Below are 7,388 nucleotides of genomic sequence, written 5' to 3' on the forward strand. Positions count from 1 at the left end.
CCTCGCACGCACTCGCTGTGGAGACACCCACCCACCCGACCGACCTGGCCCCCGAAGCCTGAACCCGCCTGCCGAGCCGCCGCCGCCGCCGCCGCTGCCGCCTCACCGACAAGCCCGGTCCCCGCCCAGCCCCCGGCTCCAGCCGGCCACTTCCGCTCTCACACCCACTTCCGCTCGCTGCCCGGACGCGCGGCCCCGCGGCGCCATTTCCGCTTCGACCCCTCGTGCACGCGCACGCAGGGGCGTCGGGGAGGCTGGGCTGGCGCATGCGCGACCCCCACCCCTACCCTGGGTCCATTTCACTTTCTCGCAGAGCCCCTCCACCCCTCAGGCCCCTCTCCTGCAAGTTTGTCTCCTTGTTGGCTGTCATTCTCCGATGCCTGCCTCACTGTCCAGCCCCTCCCTCCCGCTTGTCGCAGAGGTCCAGCTCCACCCTTCCGGTCGTGTCATTTCAGAGACGCCGCGAGAAGCCCGCCCTTGTCCTCTCCCAGCCGGCTCCTTGGCTCTCAGCTTGTCCGTGTGCCCCTTACTCATGCCACACTGATGGCTGTCTAGCGGTACCATCACGAATTCATTTCTCCAACAAATATTTAGCGGGCTCATGCTCTGTGCTGGGAGTGCAGTGGAGAATGATACTGACGACATCCTGCCCTCGTGGAGCTTATAGTCTGGTAAAGGAAACAAAACCACTCTCAGTTATAGAACTACAAATAGTTAAAGGAGCAACGCAGGAAAGCAGTAAGTCACCTAGGTGAATAGGCCTCCCTGGGTTCGTCATGCCTCCACTCTGTGCCTGGGGAGTTGCCTCTGGGTGCGACGAACATGATTTGATTTCTGTCTTTGGTACCCTTGCTTTTCAGTACCTCTGCCAGAGACATACCTTCATACCTGAAGGTGCGGAGTCCGCACCTTGTGAACCTTGTTTCGTATTTTCCCTCCAGGCAGAATCTAATAAACTTAGCGGAGTTTCTTCTACGTGCATTGATTTATTTTCTGCTATTTACTCTTGAGGCGGGAGTGGGAGAATCCAAAACATGAAGAAAAACTAGCCCCTGTCATCAAGGCCCAGATAGCTCTTTAAAACAGATTCTTACATGCTAATATTTTAGGATTAATGTTTATTGAACTAAAATAATGCACATACCCCGTGCAAAAATAAGCTAAATGTCTTGTAATGAAAAAAGCAGTTCACTGGCCTACTTTGTAAAGGCAGTATCTTCAATTCTTACCTGTTCTTCCTGATTTGATCTATATATGGAAGCAAATGCTTGTAATATTAATTCTCGATTTGTTAATTTTAAGCATTACCTGTTGACTTCCTGCAGTTACGTAAGGTTTTTGGTGAAACCAATAATCAGCATTTAAATTATCGCATGTGCAAATGCTGCTTACCAGTAAGCCCCAAAGTGCGTTACAACCATGCCAACTAACTTACACAACCCTTTATTTTTTTAGACTTAATTATTGCCTTTTTTCTCTCTTACTTGTAGATTTTCTGTATTATCTACAGTTGCCTGCCCATCCCCTCTCCCAAGTGCTCTAAGACACGGTCAAAGTCTAGCAATATTTTCCATATATTCAAATACATAAATTGCACTTTTTCTCTGGAGTCTTTGTCCCAGATCCCTCCTTTCTCTTGTTTCAATCTGGATTGACTGCTCCCTAGACTTGCTGTACAGTTGTCTTTTGGGGATTTTCCTTACTGCTTTTCTGGGCCATTTTGCCCACTTCCTGGATCCAGGGGCTTCCCTTCTTGGTTTACTTCCTTTTTTTACTAAAGTATCTTCTCTAGTAACTTCCTAAGGAAGAGACTTAATGGATGTGTTAGTGGAATCTGCATATTTGAAAATACCCCCCCCCCCCCTTAAAGTAATCTCTACACCCAAAGTGTGGCTCTAACTCAGGACCCTGAGATCAAGGGTCACATGCTCTACCGACTGAGCTAGCCATGTGCCCTCATATATGAAAATGTCTTTATTCTAACACTTGGACTATAGATGGACTGTGTTAAAAAGAAACTGAAAATGGTGTTGCTTAGGCCAACTCACCAACCTTCGGCTTAATACTAAATCAAATTATACCTTCAGCCTCCTCCAGAAATGGTGTCTTAACCATTAGTCAGAAATTTTCTTGTCAGCACCAGTAAGGTTATCAATCTCATGGGCCCTCTCCATCCCCCAAAGGAAGATGAATTAATCCTCTACTAAGACCCCTTTATCCCCAAGTGAAGGTGACATCACCTGAAATAACCATTTTTTTCTCTTTGACTTCCGTGTCCTGCTTTTATAAACCTTTCCTGGGTTGCCTGGCTGGTTCAGTGTATAGATCATGTGACTCTTGATCTCAAGGCCATGAGTTGAAGCCCCACGTTGGACATGGAACCTACTTAAAAAAGCAAACAAAAAACTTTTCCTTTTCTGTAGCCCTTCAGAACTCCCCTCTACTGGATGGGATGTTACCTGATTCATGAGTCATTTAATAAAGCCAGTTAGATCTTCAAATTAACTTAACTTGGTTACATTTTTTAAAAAAAATATTTATTTATTTGAGAGAGAGAAAGAGGGTGTGCAGACGAGCTGGAGGGAAGGGCAGAGGGAGAAGGAGAAGCAGACTCCCCACTGAGCAAGGAGTCTTATGTGGGGCTCGAGACCCAGGACCCTGAGATCATGACCTGAGCTGTAGGCAGACATTCAACTGACTGAGCCACTCAAGCACCTCTAAATTTTGTTTTTTAACAGGTGGTTATTGATTTCAAATTGAAAATAATTTTGTCCTCATAATTTTGAAAGTATTACTCCATTTTCTTCAATCATCCAGGGGTGCTATTTAAAAAGTCTGATTCCTATTCCTATTCCTGATCCTTTGTATGTTGTATCTCCATATCTGGAAGCATTAGAATTTTCTCTTTAGGCTACTGGATGGAAATTTTATAATGATGTGTTTTGCTGTGAATTTTGTGCTGACCACTCATTCAAACTGGAAACTCGTGTACTTCAGGTTGGGAGGAAATTTTCTTTCATTATTTTTTGATAATTTTTTCTCTATATTTTTAGTTCTCTTTCTGGAATGTCTTTTATTTAGAAGTTCCATTTTTGGATTGATTCTTTAATTTTCTCTTCTATTTCCTATTCTTGGTTTTTGTTTGTTTGCTTGATTTATTAAGTTGTATTTATTTAAGTAATCTCTACATCCCATGTGGGCCTTGAACTCATGACCCCAAGATTAAGAATTACACGTTCTTCTGACTGAGGCAGCGGGGTGCCCCTGTTTTTTATTTTTAGTTGTGGTAAAATATACATAACACAAAATTTGTTGTCTTGGCCATTTTTAAGTTTACTATTCAGTAGCATTAAGAATGTTAACATTGTTGTATAACCACTTATTTCATCCTGCAAAACAGAAACTCTCTACCCAGTGTTTGTTGGTTTTTGTTGTCCTGTTTTTCTGAGATATTTCTTTCCTTGTCGTTATCTTCAGCCATTTTAAGTTTCAGCTTTTTTGTCTTTAATTCCTAAGACCTTTTTAATGACTGACCCAACCTCATATTATTCTATCTTTGTTTTATGGACAGGAATATCTTCTATTTCTCTGAGCTGTTATAGTGTGTTCGTTTCTGCTCTCTGCTTTAATATGTTTCTTTGGGTAATTTTTAATGCTCATTTATTTAAATCTCTTTGTTTTATGCTAATGGCTATCCTCTAAAGTCTGGCTACTCTAGCAGTCTGTTTATATTTAAGAATGAGACTCTTAAGAAGTGAAAGGGAGACTCAGTGTGTGGGCAAGATAAGTTCACTAACACCTTGCTACTCAGAAGGGACCACCAGCATTGGCTTCATCTGGGAACTTTTTGGAAATGCAAAATTTAAGTCCCCATTAAAAACTACAGATTTAGAATCTGCATTTTTAAAAAGATTTTATTTATTTATTTGATGGAGAGGGGAGAGAGAGAGCGCACAGGCAGAGAGAGTGGGAGAGGGGGAAACAGGCTCTTGTGCTGGGCAGGGAGCCTGATATGGTACTAGAATGCAGGACCCTGGTATCATGATCTGAGCCTAAGGCAGACACTTAACCGACTGAGCCACCCAGAGCCTCTAGAATCTGCATTTTATCAAGATCACCGGGTAATTTAAATGCACATATTGTGAGAAGCCCTAGATTAATGGGTTTCATTATAAGGTGCACCAAAGGTGTGCCAGACTTCACTGGAGGCCCACAAAGTTAATATTGGAAGGTCTTTTCACCAGAGAAGGAGCCTCCAGCTGTGTTGGGGGTTATAAATTTGACCATTAACATTCCCAGAGTGTGTGGGAATGGGGAAGAATGCTTTGAGTCCCAGCTGACTTCCCCTTAATCTCATTATTAACCATGTGCCTTCCCACTGGCTTCCACTGGGTTAGAGTCTATAGAAAATGAATCTTCAGTGGTGGTAGTAGAGGAAGAGGTGGAAGTGGGGTGGATGGCGGTGGGAAAGGGGTAATCCCTTGATTGCTGGTGCACTTAGAATGCCAAAGACTTTAAAAAAATATTTTATTTATTTGACAGACAGAGATCACAGGTAGGCAGAGAGGCAGGCAGAGAGAGAGGAGTAAGCAGGCTCCCTGCTGAGCAGAGAGCTCGATGCGGGGGCTCGATCCCAGGACCCTGGGATCATGACCTGAGCCGAAGGCAGAGGCTTAACCCACTGAGCCACCCAGGCGTCCCCCAAAGACTTTTGATATGGATTTTCTTCCATTTTCTTTATCTCTTTATCGCTTTTGGTTTATTTAAATTTATGACTAATAGGTGATACATCTTTGTACTATCACCCACTTTTCTTGAATCTTAATTATAATATGTTATTATAATTAAACCTTCTTCAGAGCTTTTAAAAAAAGAACTATAGTTGAAACTTCCTGTGATTCCCACTGGATTCCATTCCTTTCTTCCCTTCCTTCCCCACTCCATAAACATAACCATCATCCTGCATTTGGTGTTTATTCTTCTCATGCATGTTTTTACGCTTTTTTTTTTTTTTTTTTTTTTTAAAGATTTTATTTATTTATTTGACAGAGAGAGATCACAAGTAGACAGAGAGGCAGGCAGAGAGAGAGAGAGAGGAGGAAGCAGGCTCCCTGCTGAGCAAAGAGCCCGATGTGGGGCTCGATCCCAGGACCCTGAGATCACGACCTGAGCCGAAGGCAGCGGCTTAACCCACTGAGCCACCCAGGCGCCCCTGTTTTTACGCTTTTACTGCATATGTATGTATCCATAAATAATGTATAGCATATTTTGCATGATTTTAAGCTTTTGTTAATAGTCATACTGTATATCTCTTTTGAAAATTATTTCTTTTAGTCAACAATGTACTTTTGAGATTTACTTATGTTGTTAAGTATAGGTATTTTAACTGTGATAGAGCATTACAATGTGCCATTATACATTATGATTTTAAAGGTATTTCTTCCATTCTCCTATTGAAGAACACCAGTTCCTTCCAGTAATTCTGCTATCGCGAGCAATGCTACTTTGAACATTCTTGTACCTATTTCCTATATATAGATGTGAAGATTTCTTTCTGGCATGTTCCTCAGAATGTAACTGCTATTTTGTGGGCTACAGACATCTTCAATTTTTCTGGATGTTGTCCAGTTGCTTTCCAAAGTACTTGTACTGATTTATACTTCTACTGGTAGTAGAAGTATAAATTGCTCCCTGTCCTTGCTTGCACTTGGTATTGTCAGCCTTTGAAGTGGGTGGATATGAACAAACATCTCATTGTTTTAAAAAGAAGAATTAGCTAGGCAGAAAGAGAGGGATGTATGAAGGCCTAGAGGCGAGAGAACACAGTATCTTGCAGAGAGTGAAAGCAGACCAGTAATTGTGGGGTAGAGCTGGAGGGCTGATGTGCCGAGAAAATGATAGCTGAAGACACAGTAAGAGCTAACATTTATTGCAGTTGAGGATTTATTCTGTTTTATGCACTGTTTGAAGAGCTTTACATGTATTATCTCATTAAATCCCTGGGACAACTCTAGGAAGCAGATACTCCTAGTAGTTCATTCTGTAAATGATGAAACAGATGCTGAGAGGCTGAAGAATGTATCTAAAATCATATGTGCGGCTGGTCACTGAGCTGAGATTTAGGCTTCAACTGTCGTGCTTTTTGATCACTATGCAATATTGGTATCTGGTGCTGAAATAGTATCTTGAATTAAAAAAAATAGTTCTGTATCTTGAATTAAAAAAAATCAAAGCATTGGGTGCCTGGGTGGCTCAGTGGGTTAAGCCGCTGCCTTTGGCTCAGGTCATGATCTCAGGGTCCTGGGATCGAGTCCCACATCGGGCTCTCTGCTCGGCAGGGAGCCTGCTTCCTCCTCTCTCTCTCTCTCTCTCTCTCTCTCTGCCTGCCTCTCTGCCTACTTGTGATCTCTGTCAAATAAATAAATAAAAAATCTTTAAAAAAAATCAATGCATTAAAGAACTGGATCTAACACTCCATTAAAAACGATGACAACAGCTTCATCCTTTTGAATCCTGATGGCCAAAGTAGGGAAATTGACTGGCCTTTTTTTTTTTTTTAAGATTTAATTTATTTATTTGACACAGAGAGAGAGACAGAGAGGGAACACAAGCAGGGAGAGTGAGAGAGGGAGAAGCAGACTACCCTCTGAGCAGGGAGCCCAATGTGGGGCTTGATCCCAGGACCCTGGGATCATGCCCTGAGCCTAAGGCAGATGCTTAATGACTGAGCCACCCAGGAGCCCCAAAATTGACTGTTCTAAAACAGTCAGACATTTGTTTCTTTCGTCTTGAAGAGAGAGGCTGGAGCTCATCCTGGGGCTCAGGGGCTGTATGGCTGTCTTCCATTTAGTCCTCTGGATCTACTCTTCAACCTTCTCCACTCTAACATCATCTGGGCCCCTTTACACTTGGGCTTTGTGGGCTAATAGGAAGGCCCAACAGGAGGAGGAAGGAGAGATGAAGAGAAGAGAGAGATACAGAAAGAGAGATTAGGGTATTTAATCCCTTGTATCCTCCTCTTTGTGAGGTTCCCTCAGGCTGACTCTGTCCCTAAACCAAATGTCACAGTTCCTCTCAACGTGACAACCTCAGCCCAACTCTTCCCTTCCTTTGGTGCCTGGTAACCATCCCTATTCCTCAAAGCTTAGGGCCTAGAGGTGATATCGACTTGGCTGCTGTTAGTCCTGGCTTATTTCACTCTCTCTTATGGTTCCTATACATTAAAAAAAATTTTTTTTAAAGATTTTATTTATTTGAGAGAGAGAGAGAGAGAGGATGAGCATGGTGAATAGGAGCAGTGAGAGAGGGGGGACGCAGCTTCCCACTGAGCAGGGAGCCCAATGCAGGGCTCAATCCCAAGACCCCAGGATCATGATTTGAGCCAAAGG

The 7,388-nt window shown here is 42.9% G+C and overlaps 1 protein-coding gene across 1 annotated transcript in view; it reads right to left on the reverse strand.

Moving 5' to 3' along the window:
* The window catches only part of ARPC2 (actin related protein 2/3 complex subunit 2), a 30,360-nt gene extending 30,168 nt beyond the window's left edge, over nucleotides 1-192 (reverse strand). Inside the window, exon 1 of the mRNA XM_059168071.1 lies at nucleotides 45-192. The gene's annotated coding sequence lies outside the window, so the exon portion shown is untranslated. The remainder of the gene's footprint in view (nucleotides 1-44) is intronic.
* Between the last annotated feature and the right edge of the window lie 7,196 nt (nucleotides 193-7,388).

The sequence above is a fragment of the Mustela lutreola genome, chromosome 3 (genome assembly GCF_030435805.1).
Source record: "Mustela lutreola isolate mMusLut2 chromosome 3, mMusLut2.pri, whole genome shotgun sequence".
NCBI lineage: Eukaryota > Metazoa > Chordata > Mammalia > Carnivora > Mustelidae > Mustela > Mustela lutreola.